This window comes from Ursus americanus, chromosome 9 (assembly GCF_024610735.1).
Source record: "Ursus americanus isolate L20-20 chromosome 9, mUrsAme1.1.p, whole genome shotgun sequence".
Classification (NCBI taxonomy): Eukaryota; Metazoa; Chordata; class Mammalia; order Carnivora; family Ursidae; genus Ursus; species Ursus americanus.
This window is the reverse complement of record NC_142135.1, coordinates 38,591,573-38,618,297: the sequence shown is the minus strand read 5'-3', so window position 1 is coordinate 38,618,297 and position 26,725 is coordinate 38,591,573. Positions and strand designations below refer to the sequence as shown.

General features: G+C 41.9%; 1 protein-coding gene across 2 annotated transcripts in view; it reads left to right on the top strand.

The window, feature by feature from the left end:
• Window positions 1-26,725, top strand: part of SDC2 (syndecan 2) — a 100,997-nt gene that overhangs the window by 9,293 nt on the left and 64,979 nt on the right. Inside the window, exon 1 of one of the 2 annotated variants that reach the window (XM_087864713.1) lies at window positions 4,122-4,143. The exons of the other annotated variant lie outside the window; for it this stretch is intronic. The gene's annotated coding sequence lies outside the window, so the exon portion shown is untranslated. Of the gene's footprint in view, window positions 1-4,121; window positions 4,144-26,725 lie in introns of those variants that run through there. 2 annotated transcript variants of the gene reach the window in all.

Here is a 26,725-nt window from a genome sequence, read left to right as displayed (position 1 = left end):
GGGTTTGGTTCTGGTATTGACCATCTGAAATCCACGTGACCTTGGGGAAGTTTCTTGTCATTTCTGAGCTTGTTTTTTCAGTGTAACACTGGGGATTATAATAGTTTGCCTTTTTGGTTATTTTGAAGATTAGCTTCAATAATGACTGAAAACTTCTAATACAAAAACCTGACCCATAGTAGGTGTTTTAAGCGCATTTGATTCTCTTTCCTTGTAGCTTTCAGTTTTGTGGTTCTGGGATATATTATACATGCATAAATATGTGTGCATATGTTTTTTGTTTCTCATTTGCATTCTCACCTTTGACATCCAGGGACATTTATTTTCACAAATCTGTGACCAGTTTATTTTTTACCAGGCAGGTCGTGATGTGAATTATACTTTTTCCTTCTGCCATCATCTGTCTCCTGAATTATATTCAGCTAAAACTCAAAATAGACTTGTACCCAAGTTGGAAATTCAGTTAAGACTTGAAAATCTAACATAGGACTTGGGATTGTAATTGTAAAATGCTTCAAGAAGGTCAACATTGCAGTCTTATGTTGTAAACACTGATTTATCTGTTAGGTTTGCTGATGAATTAAAATCTTAACCTTAGTTCTATCCCACTTCTGAATTCGTTTAGATAAGAGTGGTGAGTATTGGGGCGCCTGGGTGGCTCGGTCGTTAAGCGTCTGCCTTCGGCTCAGGGCGTGACCCCGGCATTCTGGGATCGAGCCCCACATCAGGCTCCTCCGTTGGGAGCCTGCTTCTTCCTCTCCCACTCCCCCTGCTTGTGTTCCCTCTCTCGCTGTCTCTATCTCTGTCAAGTAAATAAATGAATCTAAAAAAAAAAAAAAAAAAAAAAGAGTGGTGAGTATTTTTACTTCATTATTCAGGCATCCTCCTGCTTTTTTTTTTTTTTAAAGTTCACATTAGGCCACTGCACTTTTATGAAAGATGTACATTAGTACCTGTTTTCACAAACCAAAAGAAAATCTGAAGAGAATTTTTGCTTCTATGAAAAAAGGCAAAAAGTAAAAATAGTGCTCAGTGTGTTTTGCAGTGAGCTGTGATGGAGGCCGCGTGTACCCGAAGCAGCAAGAGCGGCCCCCCCAAGCTCCTTCCCCAGGAACTGTACTCAGCATCTCAGCATCAGGCCACCATAGCTTTGAGCTGTGTCTGTGAGCATCTGGGCTTTATCGTGATTTCTTTTGTGCATCCATTAGCAAGATGTGTCCTAAGGTATCAGAACAGCCTAAGACAGGTTGTTTTTGGGGTCTGGGAAGGCTCAAAACTTTTCCCACATAAATGACAGGTCGTGGCTTCTTTGCTTTCTGCCATTTCGGTTTACGAAAGGTTTCATGGGAACCGTCTACTTTCAGATAGCAGGGGGAAACTGCCTTAGATTTGGTTAGATTTTGTAATTGTGCTGATTGGTTATTGAATGAGGTTTCATGTTTGGTAAGTCGGTCCGTTAAGACTTAACTCATGTTACGGCACATCAGCCAAGGACGAAGCTCTTTGCTGGTCTTGCAAGTTAAAAAAAGAAATCATGACATGATACCTGCCTTCAAGCAGCTATCACCTACATTTTGATTATTTCGGGGAGTTGACGATGGGTTGGGCCCATAGGTTATACATGTAAAATATGCGTTAGTTTTTATCTGAATCTAGTTAGACATACCTAGCAATCAAAACTGCCAAAGAACTACATCTGCAGTTGAGAAGGATAAGAAGAACCCCTTGTAGAAGAGAAATCACTGCTTTCCCAGCAAAGCAAGAATAATACCTTCTCTGAAGTGGCATGGTGTGAATTTTATTGATGACCTGAAGACACTTGACTTTCACATTTGTTTCTCTTTCACCACCTGTTCTCCAAGGAAAGACTTCTGAGTACTAAAATGTACAAAAGACACAAAGAGTAAGAAATTGTTTAGAACCTGAATAATTTATTGATGTTTATATCTGCAGAGAAGGAAACCTTACATTTCATCCAGTCTAATTCTCCATACTCCATAAACTTTGGGCTCTGAAACGCAAGTACTGGACCTTATGTATCTGGCAAAGATCAGTCGTCCTAGCTGATGAACGAAAGAGGTATAGAAGTGTTGGGGTGATTTTCCTTGTATTCTTTTGGATTCTGCTTTTTCATTATGTAACAATGGATTTTCGAGCGGGAATTGACTTTTAAGAGGAAACACATCTAGAGAGGTTAAGTGATTTGTTCAGGATCACATAATTAGTTAGTGGTAGAGTTATAATGTTGGGCTTAGGCCGTCAGTGATTTGTTAGTAATTTTTTCTTACCATAAAATGTTCCCTTTCTGGCTCCTTCTTCTTCCTCATTCCTCACATTAATGATTAGCACCTGATAGACTTAGTCCTGGCCCATGTTTGACGCCCGAATGAAATAACAAATGGAACATACATTATATGTTCTATGCTCTGAATCAGTGTGCTTAATGTGTTCTCTGCAAGATGAATAATTTAAAATGATGCTTAGATAATTTCTCAATTTGCAGCAAAAATTGTTCTCCGGCAGCCTCTGTTATTATCTGTGACCGTTCTGGCTAATTAGGGGAAGAGAGCAGAAAGCCCTGGGATTTGGGGAGACCAGGGGCTGAAGTCCAGTTGATTTGCAAATTGTAGGAAGGTTGTGGAGACTTGCAGACAGAAAAGGAGATGAAAGGTTCCTGGAGATAAGAATCAAAATTAGAAGTAAAGTCCTCATGAATTAATACCACATTTTGTGGGACTAAAAAAATACCTCATTTTATGAGGGAAGAAGAGTATTCCTTAGAGGTTTATACTAAAAATAAACAGGTCAGTGCCTTCCAGGAAAAGAGGGGTGGAGGCACTTCTGGTTCAGGTAGAAGCTTTAGTTCCTTTTGCCAGTGTTGGATGTAGGGTTGTCTTTTCTCCCAGCATTTTTCTCTCGAATACTTCTTTGGTAAATCCGAGTGTAACAACGCAAATATATTTGCATCGTAGTTTTTCAAAAAATAAGTCTGTGGGGTGATATTTTTAAGAAATGAATTTTGTTAAAGAACACTGACATTGAAAATCACCACGCAGACGTCCTACTGTGTACTTAGAACCCCGATAGGCACCTTCCATTCTTGTCTATAATTGTCTCACAACTGCCTGGCGGGGTCACTTGCCACGACTGCATTTTAGGTGACCTAGCAGAAGTTAGATTCTTGGGTTGTGTGGGTTTTTTTTTTAAGCTTTAAATAGCCCTGCCATGATACTATCATCTTTCAAGAGAGCAGTAAAAGTGTTTAAATGCATAATCACTTTTTAATATGGTCCAATGGGTGCAGCTCCCAACAGTGACGTGTCAGACCTTTCCTTTGCGTTGCTTGGCCAAACATTCTGGGCCACATATGTTCTGATTCCTTTACCAACATGGAGCCTGTCACTTTCATGGCTTCTCTCCACAAACTTGTGTCTGGTAATGGGGGAACCAATTAGTGGAATTCATGGGGTCTCTTTAAATTCCCAGCTCTGCGGGTGTCCGGCTGGGTGACTTTGGGCAGGTGTCTTAGTCTCTGTCTGCCTCAGTTTTCTCATCTGTAAAATAGGAGATTAGTCCCAGGAGCCACTTCGTGGTGATGCTGTGAGGATTAATGAGTTCCTGCATGCCCAGCCTTTCGAAGCACGCTGGGTGTAGAGCCATCACTGGTCTTGTGTTGACGCTGATTGAAATGGATGGCTGATTCGATGAGCTATCCAAGAAGAAAGGCTCCTCTTCGGAGGTTGTGAACCCGAGACTGAGAAAAATGACCAGATGGGAAAGACAGGGTGATGGGAAAGAAAAGAGGAGGCCGAATTCTTTCCTCTTTTTTCTTTTCTTGCTGTGGCTGTTGTGTTTTGGGGAAGAGAAGGTGGTTTAGCCCCTCTGGCGCTTAGCTCTGGAGAGCGAGGGGCACGTTCCGGATCACCGACTCTCACCCTTTCCTGCACATTAAATGCATCTGGGGAACTTGGAAAAGCTGTGGACGCCTGAGCACCACCCAGAACCATTAAATCAGACTCTATGGCGCGGAGGGGCCAGCTGGCTGTAAAAGCTTCCCAGGTGCTTCTAAGCTTCCAGAAGGTTTGAGAACCAGCGCTCTGGGTGCCTTCTGGGGCTCCTCCAGCTTAGAGGGAAGTCTAGCGGGTAAGATTTTTGTCTCGTTAAACCACGTTCCCTACTGCTTGTGACCAAAGCCCGTGGAATGCAGCGGCTTCCCGGGACCGCCCTGCCTCCCGTCCCAGTCCGGAGCCCTGTGAAAGAGGCCGTGCTTGCTCCTGGCTTCTTCCTTTTCTGCCCTTCTCCTCTTTTTCTGTTGGCTCCTACTTTCTTGATAATTACGTTGGTGGGCTAGGAGACATGCTCTTTACACAAAGATTATATATGTAAAAATGAAACCTATCTGAGGGTGTCTTAGAAAAAAATGGAAACATTTCCCTTTCCTTTCAAAAAGTTTCCTTAGTGGAACAAAGGATGCTTGTCCCCTTGGCCTGGTTGCCGAAAAGCATGTTTGGTCAGCTTATTAGATTTGCCTGAGTTCATGCTTTGAACGGAGAGCTTGTGTTTTACTGATTGGGAATGTGGCCTAGACCTTGTCTGAAGTTACTCGTCATGTATAAGCCCGACACACGTGTCTTAATGACGGTCCTTTTCTTCAGTTTCTCCTTTGTTACTGCCGCTCAGCTACTTGGACCTTGTTCAAGTCGAATTAATTCCGTGGAACTCGACTGTTTCCGGGCTTGAAGTAGGGAAGAGAGAGTGCTCTAGGCTATCCTGTGAATAAGAAGTCGGAGTGGTCTTTAGTTCTTGCCTAAGTAAAAAAGCAGCAGCCCATTATCTAATCTATTCATAGTGTACTTTGTTCAGATATCTAATTTGGGAGCATGTTTGCCCTCACTCAATTCTGAAACACAATTTTTCCATCCCTTGAATAAAAGGGGCTATCTTTAATTGACTTGGCAAGGAAAAAAACCCCCAAAAAACCTTGTTTAAGAATTCTAGAGTTTTCAGAGCTTTTAGAAATTACTCTGCAGGATAACATTAAAGTGCTGACCCTTGGGAAACTGCTGCTTAACGTGTGTCTGCCGCACAGTAGAGTTAGAAGGAGTATTCTGAGCAAGCCGTTAAAATGAACCATTTGCTATGATGCATACGCTCTTAAACCTAACAAGTCTGTAATACCTAGAATAAAACTCAACATCGCCGTTTTGTTTTTTTAATTTGGCAACAGCAGGGTTAAATGTGTCTCTTCAAAGTCTGAAGTGCATGCAGACTACTCTTAGAAATTGAGGGAGTGTGGGGCGCCTGGGTGGCACAGCGGTTAAGCGACTGCCTTCGGCTCAGGGCGTGATCCCGGTGTCGTGGTGTCGTGGGATCGAGCCCCACACCAGGCTCCTCTGCTGGGAGCCTGCTTCTTCCTCTCCCACTCCCCCTGCTGTGTTCCCTCTCTCGCTGGCTGTCTCTATCGAATAAATAAATAAAATCTTTAAAAAAAAGAAATTGAGGGAGTGGAAGTATGAATTCTCCCCTCCCCCTCTTAGCGTGTCCCTGATACATAGATGTTCCAGAGCATTGATAGAATACAATTTGCACATAGAAGTGTGTGTTTTCCGTGGAAACTGAAGTCGGTTAGAGTTGTTAACCTTCGCATTAGGTCCAGTCTCTCCGTGTGAACGGACCAGCAGTATCTGCATCACCTAGGAACTTCTTAGAAATGTAGGCTCTGGGCCTGACCCCAGACTGACGGAATCTGAAATCTGGGGGTAGGGCCCAGCAGTGGGCTTTAAAAAAGCTGTAGGTGACTCTGTGGCGTGCTAGAGATTGAGAGCTGCTGAGAGGGGTTCTCCTCCCTGCTGTCACAGACTCTTGCATGGGAGCCCCTGGCTTTGGGGCCCAGGTAGCAGTGGGCTATTGTTGTTGTTTTTTTTTTTTCTTTCCCAAGCTGCCTGTTGATTCTGACGTGCAGCCGGGCTTACAGGCCGCTGCTTTAGGGCCTTGCTTCTCAAAATGTGGACTCTGGACCCGCATGAGCCTCACCTGGGAGCTGGTTAGAAATGCAGAATCTCAACCCCACCTGAGACTCCTGAATTGTGATTTGCGTCTTTGAACAAGACTCCCAGTGACTCCTAAGCACATTAAAGTTGGTGAAACAACATAGAAATAGTGAGTTTCCTTAATAGAACTCAGTTCTAGAAGGCCCTTCATTTAAAAGTTTTCCGAGGAGGCCGCACAGCTGCTTTGTTTGGCTTCTGCCTGGGGTTGACTCAAGGAAGCTGGCACTGATCGGGAGGCAAGGGTTGGCACGGTAGCTGCCGCCAGAAGGGCCCCGGGCTGGTGGGTGTAACAAGACCCCCATCATCAAGTGAGTGATCGCAGTTAAGATACTCCCAGGTGCTAGTAACAAAAATCCCAACTGCGATTGGCACGAGAAATAAAAAGGAACGTTGTGGCTTAGGTCATGGGGGAAGTCCAGGAATAGGAATAAAGGAAAAGATAAACAAATTTATCTTTGGCTAATTGGTAAGTGCTTTTTAAAAAAAACTTTTCCATGAAGTGGTTTGCATCCTTAACTGCTAAAGATTGTGTAAATAGAGGCCTTTAGCACATCAGTCATGAGCGTTACACAGATGATGAATTGCTATGTTTACTCCTTCGTTCTCAAGATTTTGGTTTCTTTAATATATATATTAGATATATATTTATATCTCACACAGAAGACTTGAGGTGATTTCCCAGACTGCCTACCTTTCCCACAGCCTTTAGAAGAAATTATATAAATGGTTGAATTCTCCTGCAACCAGAGCTTTCTAAACACACATTATGTAATTTTTTTTGAAGTTTTAACAGTCTTAAATGATAGAAAAGCAATACACGATATTCAAAATAACCTCCCATTTCCAAGCATTCTCAACTGAATGCTTATTGTCCTTTTAATAAAAATGTGGATTGCAGGCACATTTGATGTAAATGAATTAAAATTTCATTTGCCCAGAACTTTGTGTATTACGTTAATAAGATTTACCCAAAACACTATTGTTGGCTTAATAAATATTAAGAGTGCATTTGCGAGCTGCCTCCTGGTGTTTGCTGTCTCTCTCCTTGGGCATTAACTGCTCTGTGAGTCTCTACCAGGCTGCTTTCGTTGTTTTGTGCCTTGAGGTATAAATAGAGGCGGAGAACCCAGAAGATTCAAACAAATTCCATACCATAAACTGTTTGCAGATGTGTTTAGTATTCATTCAAGAGAGCCTTTTAGTCTATTTAACATCAAATTACTTTCTTTTAGCATTCTACATGTGCCAAGTGGTTCGGCTTTTATTTTACTGGAAGTTTAAAAAACAATAATAAAAAGATATTCTGGGAAGTACCGTCTATGAAGCACCAGGAAGATATAATGTAATGACTTACATCTGACCCTTTGTCTCCCTGGATCTTCTATTCTTTTGGTCAGTCAGGAATGAAAGGGGTGGAAGCTTCTAAGGGGACAGATTCTGATGGAATAAAAGGAAGACCTTTCTAAAAGGCGGTCACAGAAGGAATAGACCACTTCAGAAGTAGTGAGGCCCCACGCTTGGAGGGAAGCAAGCATGTGTTTGGCCATTTATTTGGGAATCTTTAAAACCTCAGCTGCCTGGGAGATTAGTTGACATTTACAGCTTCCTACTAACCTTAGGTTCTGTCCTCCTTTCTGTATTTTGAAGTTGAATGCTGAGCAACAAAAAATATATCTTGTTTCCTCTCCTGATAACTTGGTCTGACAAACTACACATCATTTATGGCCCTTGGTTGAAGGAGTATGGCATTCTAGGACAAACTTTCTGTTAAACTGATGGCAAAACCTCTATTTGCCAAATTTAAGAGGCCATGTAATTACGGAGATTTGATGTTGCTGTAAACTTCAGGTGGCCCTGATAGGTATTTAATCAGGTAAACTAGCCAGCTTGACTGGTGTGAACCAGAGAGGTGTGTACTGGGGGGTTAAAGTCACAGTGGGTGGCCCTGAGGGGGAAGGGAGAGAGCCTTAGAGGTGGAGAGGCAGGGGGTCTCTAAGGTAGCATGAAGAGTATCCAGGGAAGGGGACCACAATCAAGGGTGTGGGAGGTACCTTTAGCTCCCCAAGCATTCACTCTTCTACCATCTTGCCACATGGACGGAGTAGCTCTTAGACTGGCCGGGGTCCGTAGTGTTGTGCCCCACGGTCACCCATGACCCATGGGTCCTAGCACAGAGCTTTCCTTATGAGGCTTACACAACCATGGTGGAAAAACACCACCAAAACAAACGACGGGCACAAGGACTCGAGGTTAGGAACCGTTCCTCTACTACTTTACTTTGCCCAAATAGCCCCTACTTTGTGTTTCCTTTTTAATTCTGTGTCCAGCGGGAGAATGCGGGACAGGTAGCTAGAAGACTTGGGTTCTCGGAGCTAGCCTTCCTCCGCCAGCAGCCAGCTGTGACCTCTGGCAAATCATGCCACCTCTCTTGCCTCTGTTTCCCCGTTTGTAAAACTCCTTGATCTTTGTAGCCAAGCATACTGTAGTTCTACACTGTGCCCTTTGTTTCTTTTTTTAAGGGAAATAATTTTCCTCCTACCTACTGCCTTGGAATAAAGATTTAAAAATTCCAGCCTGGATTTTCACATGGTGCTCTAGTCTCCCCTCTCCTCCTTTGCCAGCCAAGCAAGTTGGTTACAGTTGTCATCTAGAATGCAGTCATCTTTTGTGACCATTTCCTCTCAGAGATGCCACTCCAGCTAGCTGGTATAGCTCCGATTTCTTCCTCCTGGAGAGGAGGGTGGAAGTCACTTTTGAATATGGGAAATAGAAGTTGGAGGGAAAATTCCCACAGTAGGGGAAATATGTTGTCCACCTGTCAGGGACGGGAAACAACTGGGGTGTGAAGGGCGGCTGTCCTTGTTCAGGGATAATTCCCAGCTGATCCCCTCCCCCCATTTTAGGCTCTGACTCTCACACACTGGGTACGTGGGCTTGTTGTCCTGGAATCTAGTATAGTTCTACAGACCGGGCATATGAATGCACTCCAGAAAGATCATGAGGCTGCAGGTACCCCACATATTGTATTCCGGGGGCCCCAAGGAATTGACGGACCTCCTCTTCCAAAGGCTAACATGTCACCCAGCGTGATCTAGCTACAAACTTCCAAATTTGAAAATCTCCCGAATGCCTACAAAACTGACCGTGAGAGTTACTATGAAGCAGGTGAAAAATGCTGTGCACCTGTGATCATGACATCCCCATCCGTTTCCAGGCCCTCAGCCCCAGGGCTGCTTGAAGATCGCTGGGCTGCGGGAGGAAAGGAGACTTACGAGGCTGACGGGATTTGAATTTTCTGGGTGTCGGTGGTGGTGGGATGGATTTGTTAAAAATGCACATTCTGGGTTCCCACTCTAGTCCCTATATTTTATTTTTTCCCTATACTTTAATGTGGTGGAAACATACTGAAGTTACAGAATAACTACGTTGGTGGGGCGCCTGGGTGGCTCAGTCGTTAAGCGTCTGCCTTCGGTTCAGGGCGTGATCCCAGGGTCCTGGGATCAAGCCCCGCGTTGGGCTCCGTGCTTCACTGGGAGCCTGCTTCTTCCTCTCCCACTCCCCCTGCTTGTGTTCCCTCTCTCGCTGGCTGTCTGTCAAATAAATAAAATCTTAAAAAAAAAAAAAACAACAAAACTACATTGGGTGAGAGACCAGCAAGCTTGGACTAAGTTTCTGTGGACCCCACCTCTCTGCTAATCTTTTTGGTGTTTTCAGTTCCAGCTGTAAGGTCCTCTACAAAATGTAAAACTTGACCCTGAGAGGATCAAAATATGCTTAGCATTATCGGGAAAACTATTCATTTAAAACAGTAGTTTATCTGACCACGCAATAGGGTAATTGCCAAACAATATTAATTTTTTAATGCTACTTGCAGTCAATGAACATATATCTTTTTTTTTTTTTTAAAGATTTTATTTATTTATTTGACAGAGATAGAGACAGCCAGCGAGAGAGGGAACACAAGCAGGGGGAATGGGAGAGGAAGAAGCAGGCTCATAGCAGAGGAGCCTGATGTGGGGCTCGATCCCATAACGCCGGGATCATGCCCTGAGCCGAAGGCAGATGCTTAACCGCTGTGCCACCCAGGCGCCCCAATGAATATATCTGTACATAATACTTAACAGCTCTCTTGAGACTTAACTCCTATGCTATAGTCACCCACTTAAAGTGTATGGTTTAGTGGTTTTTAGTATTCTCACAGAGGCATCAGTCCCCAAAATCTAATTTTACAGCATTTTCATCATCCCCCAAAGAAACCCTGAATTTATTAACTGTCACTTCTCATTCCAGTCCCCAGCAAGTCCTAGGCAACTACTGATGTCCCTTCTGTCTCTGTAGGCTTGCTTACTCTGGACCTTTCCATAGAAGTGGAATCCTACAATAGGATAGGTGGTCTTTGGGACCGACTCTGTTCACTTTGCATAATGTTTTCAGGGTTCACCCAGGTCTAGCATGTGTCAGTACTGAGTTGCTCTTAATTGCTAAATATTAACCTCATTTTATGGATATACCAAACTGCTTTTATCCATTTGTCAGGTGATGGGCATTTTGGTTGTTTCAGCTTTTCGGCTATGACGAGTAATGCTGCTTTGATCACTCACCTACAAGTTTTTGTCTGGACCTGTGTTTGCATTTCCCTGGGTAGTTAGTCTGTAGGAGTGGAATCGCTAGGTCCGATGGTAACTCTATGCTTAACATCTTGAAGCACTGCCAGACTGTTTTCCAAAGTGTCTGTCACATTTTAACACTCCCACCCGCAGTGCACAAGGGTTTGGGTTTCTCCACGTCCATGCCAACACTTGTTACTTTCTGTCCTTTTGATTACAGTCATTCTTGGTGTAAAGTGGTATCTCATTATGGTTTTGCATTTACCTAATGACTAATGAAGTTGAGCCTCTTTTTGTGTTCCTGTTACCCGTTTGTGTTTCTTCTTTGGAGAAATGTCTTTTTAAGTCCTTTGTTTTAAAATTGGGTTATCTTACCAAGTTTTAAGAGTTCTTTCTATACTCTTAATAGAAGTCCCTTGTCAGACCATTCATAAATATTTTCTCCCATTCCATGGGTTGTATTTTCATTCTCTTGATAGTGTCTTTTGAAGCACGAAAGTTTTTAATTTCTATGAAGTCCTATTTTTTTTTCTTTTGTTGCTGTTAGTGGCCTATGTAAGAAACCATTGCCTAACTGAAGGTTGCAAAGGATTATCCCTGGGTGTTCTTTAAGAGTTTTATGGGTTTTTAGCTCTTACCTTTAGTGTTATAATTCATTTTGAATTAACTTTTGCATATGTTATGGGGTAGGAATGCCTTTTTTTTTTTTTTTTTTTTGCATGGGGTCTTTAGTTGTCCCAACATGTTTCATTAAAGACACCGTTCTTTCCCCTACTATATTGTCTTGGCACCCCTGTTGAACAGCATCAGTTGACCATAAATGTGAGGATTTATTTCTGGATTCTCCATTTTATTCCACTTACATGATCTGTATGCACTCCTTCGTGCATATATTTATGTACATAAATGTGTGTGTATATATGTCCACAGACACACCTGGAAGGGCATCTTCAACTTGGTTGTGATGGTGTCTTTCCTTTGGCTTTAATTTAGGTGGTTAGGAAATGGGGCAAGTTAAAAAGTAGCAATTTCAGACAATAATGATGTCAGGGGATTCAGACATGAGGTCCCTCAAGCCTCCATTGAGTCGAGGAGGTGGGCCTGCTCTTTTTGGTCCTCTTCCCCCCGTTTCTCCTGAGGTGGAACTCATTGAGGAATGTTTTGGAGTGGAGCACGTTTTAGATTTCTGGTCTTGGCTTAGCCCTGCTGGTACAGACTTAGTTAAATGACCGTTAAGAGCCCCGAATGCCCTTCACACTGCCTATAGATTCTTGGGCCTGAAGTGTCTTTGGCTATAAAATGAAGGAGCTTGATTAGATTCTAGTGCTCCCCCCCCCCCCAAGCAGCTTGAAATTCTGTGATTTGTGTGCCTGGCCATCCCTTAAAAAGTGGTACATTTTATCACTGTCCTCTGTACCTAAAACCAAGAGAATAAAGGCCTGCTATTAATTTTACTCCTATTTTCCTGCTGATTCTGATGAGAAGGGGCTGGGAAGCAAATGGTGGGAATGAACTGACCAGTTATCTTAAATTATTTAGTTTAATAGTATAAAAAACCTAGTCATGTGCTCTTAATGTTTCTTGGTTATTTTAATTTTTAAAGATGAAATGCATGACAGAAAGAAAGGAAAACACAAGATTTTGTTGCGACACTGTGTGCTTTCTGCCTTGTGGACATAGTTGGAGAGACTGCCTTACCTTGAGAGCAGTTAACTACAGACACAGAGCCAAAACTTCTTTCAGAAATGTCTTAATTTTATTCTTGGGTTCCTGGGAATTTAGAAATATAGGCTTTTAATTATTCACAGCTGGTGCATGAATAGAGTAGTAATAATTAGGAATAATATGGTTCACCTCTTAAGCTGTTAGTTTTAATCCACTAAATGTTTTTTGATCTGAAGTCTGGCAAAGTCTTCAAGTGGAACATTTGGAGGAGGTCCATCCTAGTTTTCGGTCAGGAAGTGTGCAAATCTGCCTTGTCTTGCTAATTTGTTAAAGGGTTTTGATGGTTTGATCTTGATGCCTTCCACTTACAAGCTCACTCGTCCAAGGCCAGCCCACACTCAGCAGAACTCATCTGGACATCCTCACGCAGACCGTTGGGCCGAAACAAGGAGCACCATCAGCTTGCATCGAAGTGCCTGGGGAGCCTGCGGCTTCCGGTGCCGCCCTCTGCAGTGGGACCCGACCTGCTGGAGGAGCTTAGGAGCCTTGATAGGGGAGAGAGAGTTTGCTTTAAAGGCCCTTACGAATGGAGGCTGAGCCGGGTGTGCGCTCACAACTTCCTTGGGATCAGAAGAATCCTTTCAATTCGCTAGGTAGTAGCCTTAAAAATCTTAAAGCTGATATAATAAGATATTTAACGCCCCTTGCTTTTTGTAAAATCCTCAGATTCCAAAGTATTAATATAGTTTAGTGGTGGAGTTTACTTTCCATGGTTTCTTAATATTTCATCATAAAGATGTTTCCAAAATGTTTCGCAACAATCAATATTTATTAGAGAATATAAAAAATAGGGTATGTGCTCTTCAAGGGTCGTTTGGATTGAAGTTGTATTCTGAGAAACTGTAAAACAACAACATAGCTGTCTTATGAGAACATGTAATTACATCAGGTTATTACCTTGAATAACTTGGGGAGAGAAAAAGAAATCTCAAAATTGTATTTCTTAGGTCAAATTTTTAATCCCAATTAACTTCAGGTTATTTTTAGAGGTAGTAGTATAACCTTAGTTATATGAAAAAATTGGTAGCTTTCATAATTTATGCTGGCCACTAATTTGGCTGTGAGTAAACAGTTATGATGTGGAACTAAGTGGTTGTCCTAACACATCATCTTCACCTTTCTCACCGGACTTCCTACACCAAGATGACTTTTGCCAGGTATAGTTAGGAGAATTCTGCCAGGAAGACTTTGCAGTGACAACCTTTTTACTTTTAAAAATACACGTTGTTAAAAGCTCTCTTGAATCTACAAATGGAACCCATTTTATGAGGTTAAGCTCTTAAGTCACCTTGTATTTCCGGGAAAACGAAGTAGAATTTTTATTACTATGCGAGAGCACGCGTGTGAGAGAATGAGCACATGCGAGCGGGTTGGGGAGAGCGAGAGAGGTTTGTTTTTTTTTTTTTTTTTAAGATTTTATTTATTGAACCGAGAGGGAACACCAGCAGGGGGAGTGGGAGAGGGAGAAGCAGGCTTCCCACTGAGCAGGGAGCCCGATGCGGGGCTCGATCCCAGGACCCTGAGATCATGACCTGGGCCAAAGGCAGACGCTTAACGACTGAGCCACCCAGGCGCCCCCTAGGATTATTCTTACTTTAGGGCCATGGAACTTAAGTGGACAGAGGCTGTGACTTCATGGAAACACTATGAGTATTAGAAACTATTAGAGAGATCTGTAAATTCAGCAATATCCATACAAATAAGTGATTTTTGCTGCTTTCCTCACTTTTACTGTTTCATGAAATCTTGTTTGTCAAAGTGGAGAAAGGAGCAGTAAGACTTCCACTAATAAGGAGTCCTAGTTCCCTGCCCTTCAAAGAGCCTCTTTTCCCATCCCAGACTGTTTATATACCATCAGCATGTGGACACCGTGCATGCTTATGTTTTAAGTATTTGCTTCTGGAGAGCCAGCTTGAAAAAGCAAAACAGAAAAATCCATTGGCATTTTGAGAGTTGAATCCACAGAAGATGTTGTTTGCAACGTGCCGAAAACATAAGGTCCAAACAGCCGGAACAGGCCTGGTGCCAGGCAGTTTCACTGTGAGAGAAAGAGGAGGTCTGAAGCAGTCCTTCTAGGATTATCTCCAACTCAGCAGCTGCTGTCTGAGTTTCATTATGCACAGCGTGCTCCGGGAGACCTGCATTAACCCTCGGGCCCCTGGGGAACGTCAGGGCTGTCTTTTCAACAAAAGACTCTTCCCTTGGACACCCAAGGGCAAAAGCCAAAACAGTATGGAGGTTAAAAGAAAGTGGAGCTTTTGAAGATTGAATTTGAGAGAACAATCTAGGAAGGAGACAGCAGAATTTCAGACCTGCAAGTGCCTGTTCCGACCCTTTCATTTTACTGCTGAGAAAGCAGAGGCTTCGGAGAAGTTGAGTGACTTGGCCAAAGAGAAGCAGGCAGAACTAACATTCAGGACCCCTACTTCTCAGGTTAGAGCGGTTTTAGATAGGACCACATTCTTGATGGCCTAATTCTCATGTCTGTACAAATCCTCTTTTGAAAATTGAGACGGAAGAGAAGAAACTTTAAAAAAGCATTTTGAAAGTATGCATTAACCACATTTTATAGACTGTTCCGGCTTATTCAGATTTTCCTTTCTAGTAGTAGTGTTTTATCTGTGTAAGTAAGTCAGTCCTAAGTGAGCAGCAAGTACATTATTCCAGTAAATTCTGAGTACGATTCTTCAAGGCAGAACAAGCATAGCGGAGAGGCGTTGGGAGGGAAAACTTCAATCTGGGAGGACTGCTCTGAAAACTAGGAAGGATGTTGATGTCATGAACCTTTTGTTCAACTATGGCGGCGTCTGGAGCAGGGCTGCAGCCTCTGAGAATTTATGGCCTCCAGTCTGGAGAAGGTAGGTGGGCTTACATTATCTGTGTTGGCGAACATGTGTGGGGTCTTTGCGCCTAAGGTTGTCCAGGTAACAGAAGGCTTTGTCAGAGAAGATGGCAATCTAGCATTCTTTGAGAATAATGTGTTGCTGTTCATTCCACATCTGTGTTGGAAATTGAGAATTTTCCCGGCTTTGTGATCCCCGGTTTTCTTCCTTTTAAAGGTTGGGAAGCTAATTTCTCGTTGGAAAGAATACATTAAATCCAAGGATATCCCTGAAGTGGGAGAGTTCTCTTTTCTTGCCAAGTGAGCAGAGTTGTTTGATATAATGGTCCTGTTTAACATTGTTGACCTAAAAGGTATTGATTAAGCAAGAGAGAAAAATCAGGATGATCTTATTCACTGAAATTCCAAATCGATCTGGAATCTGTTACACTTTTTAAGAGTGTTTTTGTTTGTTTTTTTAATAGTGGGGTTTTTAGTTGCTTTGTTCATTTTTAAAGGTGAGTGTGAGCTGAGTGTCCTTCTGGGTCCCACATTCTTTCTGCAAAGCTTAAAAGCAAATGTTACATTTAGGATACTCTGTTGAGATATGGCGAATGTCTGTCTTTGCATTTATTCTGAGATTTTGGTGACGTCGTAGCCGTACATAAAGGGGGGAAGGGAGGTGTGGAGCGCACAGTAGGATGAGCTCTCTCAAATAGGCAGTTGTAAGTCATCTTTCACAGCTCTGCTTTGGGTGGTGGTTTTTTGTTCAGTGGCCTAGTTAGGGCATACCTGTGTCTGCTTACTGGTTGAGCTTTTTGAAGTACCTGTTGCTTGAAAGTGCATTTTTCAAGTGGTTACCTGTTTTGTTTTTTCCCCCCTCCTCTCGCTGGGGAAAAGCTAGGGCAAAAGGGAAAGCTAGCTTTGTTTTTGTTGTTCTTCACCAAAGATACCCTTTTGGATCCTTTTGAAAGAGAAGGTATCAAAAGGTGTTTAATCCCTTCCTCCTTTGTTTCCCTGAATGGATAGCAGTGGCTCTTCGGCCCCACTGAGAAACACTCTTACTGCTGTATTACGCTGTAATGATGTGAGAGGAGGTGACTAAAACGATAAGTAATTATTCCAATTCATAGGATCTAGTATGAAACTTTCTGGAGAATTGTTTGGACTACTATGCTTGGGAAAATAGCTTAAGGATCTCTGATCTATATTTGAGATAGTGATTAAGCTATGCAATTGGACATGGAGCAAAATGAGCAGTTTCAGAATGTAAGGTGTAAGATAAATCCTGTCTATGTACTGCTTCCAAATCCTTGCCTTGACCAGAAGGAACATTCCTCAGGTGGTAGCTTTCTCTAGGAAGAGGATATATGGGTCTGTTTCTGGATTAGGTTTACACAAATGAAGTAGATTTCCTTCCTGCTGCTCTTGCCTGGGGTTGGAATTTTTCCCTTTCACTGCTTGTCACTTGGCGTTTGAATGGAAATATGTCCTTCCTTTCAGAGCCAGAAGATTCTATGTAATTCATCAGGAAACATTTCTCCGTGGAGTTATTAATTCAGCTGCTTCATAGTGTATGGCTCGCACTGCAGTGATAAACCTCTGAATTTGAAATCTCTTCTAAAAATCTTTTTCCCTTCAAAAAAAAAAAAACACATACAATGGATTTCTGAGCCGCTAAAAATCCCACATTGTATAGCAAGCCCTGCCATTCTCTATAATCTCTTTTTAGAAGATTTGGTGGTGGTTTGCTGCTGGAATTCAACTACCTTCACGTGAAGTTAGGCTTTTGAAGTGTAGGAGTAGTTCAGGATGAATAACGGGAGCTCCTTCAGATGCTCTTGAAGAAAGATGAATGTCTGGTGAATATACATGAATCTTACATATTTGAAAATGTTCCTTATTAATGTGGGCTGTGAGTTCAGCTGGCCCCAGCCGACTGGGCCTCTTCCAGGAGGAGCGCTCGGAGTCCTAGGTGCTTTGAGAGAGGAGACTTTCATTCTTGGCATTCTGGGAGAGATTTACATCCCTAAGCCGGATAAAAATACGTGGAAAGGTGATTAGTTTAACTGGCCCACTGTTATAATTATTCAGTAGGAGGTGACGGTGGGATGGCTATTATCGTCAAAATGCCTGGTAGGAAGGGGAGGGGACTCACTGAGAGCGGCAGCAACATTATACAACGTCGGTTTAAACATGCACTTGATAACAAATTACCCCGGCGCTCTAAGAAGGTTGGAGGAATTCCTGTTTCGGACAAGAATCCACCTCTGAAAAGAAGTGAGCTTCCCCCCCCCCCCCCCCCGCCAAGGATAACTATGGGGGATTCTAGTGATTTCTCTTTTCGTAAAGTAGTAACAGGATTTAGTGGATGTACGCTCACTCAAGTGCTTGTCACTTTAAGACCGTCATTCTGCAATTGTTGGGACCGACACTCAGGGTGGCCACAATGGTGGCGGTGTCTTCGCTGCTTTCAGAAAAAGCCCAGTGCAGGGTCATGTTATAAAGTGGAGTATTTTTCTTGGACATCAAAGGGCGGGGAATGTTCTACAGACAGTGAGCTAAGACGTAGGGAGCAGGCATTTCAGGGCTTGTGTTGGGAAACTATGCATGGAATGTCCTAGTTCATGGACCAGGGACCCTGAAGTGAATCCAGGTGCCTGTACGGCGCTGTTTTCCTGGAGCAAAATGACTGTGGGCAGAAATTGCAGCCAGATGAAGTCCAAATAAAATTGATGGCTTTATTGGACATTCTTTTCATGAAGTCTAACTTTCTAATGTGCACATATATCACTCTGGGGATGTCATTATAAATGGCTGACCTTTTGTTTGGGGGGAGCTGCTGTTCACTGTCTGTGCAACTTCACTCAGCTCGGCTTTGATTCTGGCCCACATCTGTTGAGCATGTGACATACATACACACACATATATATACGTATATATATAATGTGTGTGTATATATATAATGTGTATATATATACGTATATATATAATGTGTGTGTGTATATATATAATGTGTATATATACACGTATATTTATAATGTGTGTGTATATATATAATGTGTATATATATACGTATATATATAATGTGTGTGTATATATATAATGTGTATATATACGTATATTTATAATGTGTGTATATATATAATGTGTATATATATACATATATATATAATGTGTGTGTATATATATATAATGTGTATATATACGTATATATATGTGTGTGTGTATATATATAATGTGTATATATATACGTATATTTATAATGTGTGTGTATATATAATGTGTATATATATACGTATATATAATGTGTGTATATATATAATGTGTATATATATACGTATATATATAATGTGTGTGTATATATATAATGTGTATATATATACGTATATTTATAATGTGTGTATATATATAATGTGTATATATATACGTATATATATAATGTGTGTGTATATATATAATGTGTATATATATACGTATATATATAATGTGTGTGTGTATATATATAATGTGTATATATATACGTATATTTATAATGTGTGTGTATATATATAATGTGTATATATATACGTATATATATAATGTGTGTGTGTATATATATAATGTGTATATATACGTATATTTATAATGTGTGTATATATATAATGTGTATATATATACGTATATATATAATGTGTGTGTATATATATATAATGTGTATATATATAATGCGTGTGTGTGTGTATATACACACATTTTTTTTTCCTCTGAAGCACACTGACAACTGACTAAAAAGATTTAATGAAAACCAGTCCAAATTCATGTCCGCTCGATATTCCAGTTCAGGCTATTAGCTCTTTTGGTTTCAGATGTCCAAGTTAGGGCTTCCTTAAAAGTTGGGGTGGAAAACAGCATCAGGAAGTCTCCTTGAGCAAGGAACTGGGTCTCTTTGTCTTAGCTTCCCCCACTGCCGCCCTGGGTTAATGATTGCGGGGTGGCTGGGAATAATGAACCAGTGCTGCAAAGCTTATTATCAACATGCTTGAGTGATACTTAAAAATCTTTCCTCTTCCATCTTGCTCCTGTCTAGTAGAAGTCCGAGCACTGCTGTGGTCACACTTAATAAATACCGCACACTTCGTTGCGCTGCTTAATGGGATCTAATGTAGTGTCATCTCTGCACTTCAGTGGGTGGTTCTTATTTTTGTGTGGTTTACTGCTCAATCTTGCAACGATATGATGTTTGAGAGCTTTCTAATAATTATTGTCTTTTACGGAGCCAGAATTTGAGATAAGACTTGGACCATTATTTAACAGGTCACCTGGATTTCCATATGAACTTTGGAGGACTTGTCTAAGACCATGCCTTACTGGTAAACTGGATTCCCAGAGTTTTTCTTTAAATTTCTGAGGGTACTCACGTGCCTCCTGGATCTGCTGGGGTTGCTGTGGGCCCGGCCACTGGCCAAGAGGGGAGCGGCAGGTATCCTCTGAGAAGGTGGTGGGTCCATACGACAGCCTTTTCCTGAAATTTGGGTGACTACAGTTCCTAATGTTTGGCTTTGTCTTTCGATGTCAGAGTCCTAGTCTTCATTTTTGGTGACTGCTCCTGCTCTCTGGCACTGATCCATCCGGAATTTATTGTGGCAACTCCTATGATGCCTGACCCATAGTAGGTGCTCAGTAAATATGGGTTGAGTAAATATAACCCCCGGAGGTGGAGAGGGAGGCCTATTGACATGTTGGGGGGAGGGACCATGCTTGGGGACAGGTTCATGAGCTTCATTATTTCTGCCTCTGGAGTATATAGCAAGAGAGGCAATATTGCAACAGCATAACCCACTAGAATCCTTCGCTGTCGTCCTTGTCACTACCTGTCTAGAACAGGGACCACAGGAGACTCCTGGGTGTTCTCCTTGCCTCTATCCGTGCTTTAACACTAATCCAGCTGGTCGTCTTTGTCCTTCTAACACAGACATCTGAGCAGGGCACTCTCCTACTTAAAGGCCCTTCAGTGGCTCCCTGCTGCCTCCAGTAAAATCTGTACTGTGGGTTAGGAGGGCACACAGGGCCCTCTGGGGTCTGGCTCCGCATGCCCTGCAGCATCAAATCCTGGAGCCTCTCTGTGCCCTGCGTGGTACTGTGGGCAGCCCTGCTGGCTGTCCAAGTGGGGGCTCGAATCCAGGTGGAGTTGGAGTTCTGGGGTTCGAACCTGCATTGAATGTTTGGAACAGGAGCACAATAATTCATGCGAATGGACTAGAGAAAATTGAGGTCTTAAGGGATCTTTGCATGTAGTCTTCAAAAATCAATTTAATAAAAAGTTTTTCAACTGACTCTATAGTTTACCCGGAAGAATGTGTATAGGTATACAACACACACACACACACCCCTATATACACATAGGTGTACATTTTAATTTGGAAAAAGAACGAGGTTAGGATTGGTGCTAGAGATTAAAACACAGCTATGATAATAAAAGCTGATGTGAGTGTAAAAAAATATGTAGTCAGACAAAGTAGCACCTCTCAGATCTTCAGTGTATAGAATAATTAGGTGATAAGTCATAGGAAGGTACAGATTATCTGGTAAAGGAGGTTGTAAAATTGAATACCTGGGGGGGAAAAAAAGACCTATTTAGATCCTTGCCTCAGGTCATATACCAAAATATCAGTCATGTGAATTGAAATTAAATCTACATTTTTAAAACGCTAAACTAAAAAAAAAAAAAAAAGGAAGATATTTGATCTCTGAAGGAGGATATCTTTTTAAGCCTGGAAGCATGAAACGATCAGTGATTGCGCAACTTAAGTCCATAAAATTGTTCCTTTTATGGAAGAGTGACGAACGACTGATGATCACTGGGATCAAGACAGTGCGAAACAAGGATTCACTTTTTTCATCGTATTAGGAAGGACTTAGAAAATGTAGATAGGATATACCTTGATACCCTTTCCAGAAAGAAATGTCATTTAAAATTTTAAAGTATTTAAGATGGTTTGGATTAAAAGCAAATAAAAATGGTTGGATTTTACATATACTAGGAAATATTACTATTTAAAAACTGTACAATAACTTGAATATTTCTAATTTTAGTTTTTCATAACCTTTTTAATCTAGTTTTGCTGTTGTTTTTTTTTTTTTTTAAGATTTTATTTATTTATTTGACAGAGATAGAAACAGCCAGCGAGAGAGGGAACACAAGCAGGGGGAGTGGGAGAGGAAGAAGCAGGCTCATAGCGGAGGAGCCTGATGTGGGGCTCGATCCCATAACGCCGGGATCACACCCCGAAGGCAGACGCTTAACCGCTGTGCCACTCAGGCGCCCCAGGTTTTGCTGTTGTTTTAAACAACCTTTTGGCCTTTCAGTTGTCCAAGAGTGAACTATCTGTAATTTACCACTCTTAATTATACGCTTCTCTATATACCGTGTGGCAAAGAGATAAACCATTGGGGGAAACAGGCCTTATGAAGGAGATTTATGATCCTTAATATCCTAGACCAGATGATGTGTCCTGTGTAAGAGACACGTCGTGTTAGATTCCGATTTCTGAAATGCTCAAGTTATAGTACACAATGGGACTTTGAACAAGACGAGAACAAGACTCTACCTCTCTGGGTCTCGATGTCCTCATCTGTACGATGAGAGAGTTGAGTTAGATCCTTCTGCTGACAGGGATGCCCTTGTACAGCTGTGCCAAGATTCGGACGCTCCTCGGCCCTTCAGGGAGCTGGACAGAGCAGGGGGTGGAGGTCTGAGATCTCTCACCTCCAGCCAACAGCAGCCATTTGTTTCCCCCAGTGAGTTGTGCAAATAGTACCACACGTCACACTTAATGCATGAAACCTATATGCAGTGAGTTGCTCTAAATTCAAGAGGTGAAAACTGGGTGAAAAAGGAGATAATTTCAAATACAATGGACCATTGATCCTTCCTACTCAATATTCAGTGGCCATGTTAAAAAATGAACAAAAGAAAAACCATCAGAATGTTATCAGTAATTACCTCTGGTGATCTTATGGGTAATTTTTATTTTCTTATTTATAATATTCTATTATCTTTCAGATTTCCTTGGTTCAGAGTGCCTTAAGTGTAAGATAAGACTAGTTATTGATGACCTCACTTGTAAGCCATATCCCAAAACTCCATGAGTGGCCACCGTGGCCATCCGTGTTAAGATTCTGACGAAAATAAAATGCCAACCCTGGACTGACTTCTCATCGTGTCAGTACCCTGGGGCATTTTCATCCCATGGTTTCTTGCTCGGTGCTTCTTTTCAAGGGTGCTTTAAGGTGAGCAGTAATCTTTGAGCAGCAAGCCTGTGTGTAGAGTGAGGCAGAATCCTTCTCCTTACTCAGAATAGCTTGTCCCCAAAGTCGCCTTCCTCCCCATTTTTCTCCCCAAATGCTTTCTTTCTCCTTTCCCCCTTCCCCATGATCCCTGGCATCAGGGAACAATTCTTCTTTCTTTATTCTTCTTGATCCCCAGTGTGTGTATGTAGTTAGGTGTCCCTTGTGCCCGCTTAGCTAAGCGACAGAGGTTGTTTTTCACTTGTCCCCGATGCCAGCCCTTCTGCTCCCTTAGCCCTCACGGTTTTTCCTCTCCCAGGTCCCTCCTGCTTATGTACAGCTTTCTGGTAATGAGTTGCCTAGAACTTTCCGACTAGATGGCGGGGAAGGGCAGGGAACGAGGGCTTTTATTTATTTTTTTTTTTCTGTCTTTGGTTGGTTTTGCTTTACTTTGAGGATGAACACTATACACATTAAAGGTTGTTTAAACCTTATTTTTTTCTGGCTTCTCAAACAGGTACTTTTCGTTGACTGAACATTTTTTAAGTCTCTGGAAGCTGATCGTTTTGTCTGATGGGGGTAGTGGACACATGGGGAATTAGAAGCGCCATTATAATTCTTTAGCAAAATACTAGAATGATTTTTTTTTTTTAAGATTTATTTATTTAACAGAGAGAGCGAACACAAGCAGGGGGAGCGGCAGGCAGAGGGAGAGGGAGAAGCAGGCTCCCCGGCTGAGCAGGGAGCCCCATGCAGGGCTTGATCCCAGGACCCCAGGATAGCGACCTGAGCCGAAGGCAGAAGCTTAACTAACTGAGCCACCCAGGTGTCCCCAAAATATTAGAATGATTAACAGGGAGGCTACCATGGCTGATAGTAATTATTTATAAAAGTTAGACTGTACTATAACATGGTTGGTATTAAAACTGTGCTAAATACAACTTTCTGTAATACCTTAGGATCTTACATTGTGACTTGACATTCTGAATAGAGATAATAAACTGAGATCTTAAGTAATAGAAATTTTCAGTCAGTAGAATGCTAGTAAACAACATTGTAATTATATATTTAATCTTTATAGTAGTGTTGATTTCTTATAGTGATGCTAGGGCAGTTTGAGCCATTGTAACAAATTTGTTGAGTGCCTCCTAATTATAAACCACCGTGCTTTGCAGTGTAGACGGTGGAATCACATCGTCGGCTCGGGCAGTAGCTCAGACTAAAATTACAGACTTATAAAATGTCCAGGTTAGCATGAACCTTGAGGCCGTCTACTCCAGTGCTTCCCAGCCATTTTCCCATCATGGTCGACCTTGAAAAGGTTTGCACAGCTCACTGCGGAAAAAGAAATGGCCTCTCTTGGCTGAAGATGGCGGCTCTGGGGCCTCCCTCCATTGTGGGCACTGTCCAGCTGCCCTGAGGGCCAAGGGGCATTAGTCTCTTGGTGCAGGTGGGAAACTAATCCAACCCTCCCAGTTTATAAGGGAGACACATCTGTATTGACTCAGGAGACCCAGAGAGGTTAAGTAGCTTGTTCAAGGTTACACAACGAACTAGTGGTGTTGTAGTAAATAGAATTTGAGCGTTGCGGAAACTGGAGTCTGATAGGACTTTCTTTTACATAGGATGCCTCATTATGGTCTTCTTCCAGGACATTAAGTACCATAAAAACATTTTATAGGGCATGTTTTCCCAGAAGGTTTACCTCTTAGCCGTGTTTTATACAGAGAAGTGTATGACTAAGAATAGTAAATTATGTATTTCTTTTGCACAGCCTAAAGAATAAAAGGTGGTTTTTAAAGAACAACAAAATTAAAGTCCTGAACTCAAAACAGCCTAGTGTATATAAAAACAACCAAATATTTCATTTACACAAATCAAGAATGTACTCAAGGTATCAAACGTGTGCCCTTTGGAACTTGCCTTGCTTTCAAAACCGAAGAGATGAAAGCAAGTTGGAAAAGGGAGACAAAATTTTAAATATAACCAACTACCACCACCTACATCCTTCCACTTACCAGCCATCAACTATTTAAACTCCTTAAGGACACTAGGAAACTGTGCTTGCTGGGCATGGTATTACAATTCAGTTCTGGTAAGTTCTCTGTTTACCCCGTGCTATGATTCCCCAGTTCTAGTGTAATGGTAGCCCGGTTCAGCCTTACGTACGTTCATGTGTTTGCCAGGCAAGACGCATTCTGGAACATGGCATCGTGTCTTCCGTTCCTTGACTGAACTACAAACTCTACCGGTTAAGTATTCGGGCAGTTTTATGGAACCCAGAAATGGCTTTTTCATGCAGCTTAAAGGCATGATGTTGAATGAGAAAACGCAACAGGAATGATTTGTGTTTGTCAACGGGGACACTTAGGGAAATGTCCGTGGGGAGCACCGAAGTAATCAGATGATATGGATTTGCCCCTCAAGGAATTTAATTTATGGGTGAGAAATTTGAAAATAGAAGGGCTTATTCCAACTTTTTCTTTTTGTTTCTTCTTTCAATTTCCCTCTCTGAGAGGCAGAACTGGGGCTGCCACAGCTGTGGATGGGAATCACCCGGTGGAGGGTAGCCCCGGCCCGGATGCTCGCAGGTGGAGGTTGCAGTAAGGGCTCGGCGCTCTCTGAGTGCCTGCGGGATGCGGGTCGTCCTCCTCGTCGACCGCCTTGTGGATGGCGGGCAGAGCTTTAGGTGATATGGATGCAGGAGCGCTCCAGGTACAGTCCCGGCTTCTCGGAGCTTGTGCTCTGTCCTCGTCAGTACTCTGAGAAGTATAAAGACGTGCCAGGTCAGGAGGGAATGCTGGCCTCTGGGAGCTGGCGTTAGGATTGATGACCTCTGAGCTCTCCCTCTGTGGTGATCAGAGAGCGTCTGCTATTGGCCAGGACACTGGAAACCTGGCTGTGCATTGTGTTTCTGAAAAGCTCTTAAGAGCTCAGGTCCCTCAATGGGGAATTTTCTACCAGAATTTTCAGTAGCCAGTCCAGGCCGACAATGGCATGCTATAATAAAAGAGCTGGTCAGTCAGTCAATCAATGTATAATGCTTCATGAAATAATGAAGGTACTCTCCATCTGACGTCGGATAGAATGCCTCCAAATATTGGTATGTTATTAGTACTTTTGTGGGGTTCCATTATGAAAAATAGTAGAACTTGATGAATTCGAATGATGTTTTGATAAATTTTAGGGGGCTGAAAAGATTGTACTGTGACAGTAAGATATTTCCTCCTTCTCAAAAAATTTATAAATGGTACAGAGTAAGAAAAAAGGTAGTGGTCTCGTAGTTCTAATCTTTTTTTTTTTTTTTTTTAAGAGGAAAAAGTAAACCTGATTTTAAACCCCTTGGAATATGAAATCTTGTCTGTGTTCTAGAAGCTTCATGGGTTGCTCAGGATCCCCAGCCTAAAGTTTATAGGCTGTCAATGTCTAGGTATCTTAGAGCTGTCGCAAAATTCTCAGAAAATTCTGAAAACAATATACATAAGGAACAAATGCACTTAGTGGAGTATGGTTGAGGGCTAGCAGGGTTCTTTGTTGGGGGAAATAGCAAATCAGGCAGTTATCCGGTGTTATGTCAATAAAACTGCATAGGAATCAGTGACTTTAGGTTCAGGGAAGTTAAAAAAATTACTAAAAGACTTTTCTTTGGCATATTTTGGTTATTTACCTTTTTTCTGGTTTCAATGCTTTTTTAATGAGCCCAGTACTTTGTAGTGGGGCTATAACCTACAGCCATGAATTTTAAGGATAACTTAGGGGGCAAAGAAGTCCATTCTCTCATTCCTTGAGGGCTAATGCACTCACAAATATCTATCAGCTTTGTCTTTAAACTCTTTTTATTTAAAGTGACCTCCGACTTCAGGCCTAATTGGTTCCTGAACGTTTAGTCTTGAGGCAGGGCCATAACACAAACTCTTATTTCCTGTAGGCTGTGTTAAATGTAAAGCTTCTGTTATATATTGGGCTTCCTTTCCTGGAAGTTTATTTTATGATATAAAAATATGTATGAAAAAATACCAATGCACTTTTTTTTTTTAACAAAACTTTGTTAAATATTTCAAGCCAAAGATACAGAAGATAATAAAAAACCACTTTCTGTAAACGTTACTTTTGGGGAATTTTTTTCTGTTTAGGCTGAATTGACTGAAGCTGGTTAGAGTCCAATGTTAAATCTCTCTAAAGCAAATATAGGTAGTTTTCCATTGCTTCAAGGATCTTTAAATTTTGTCACGCAACAGGGTTATCGGCCTCAA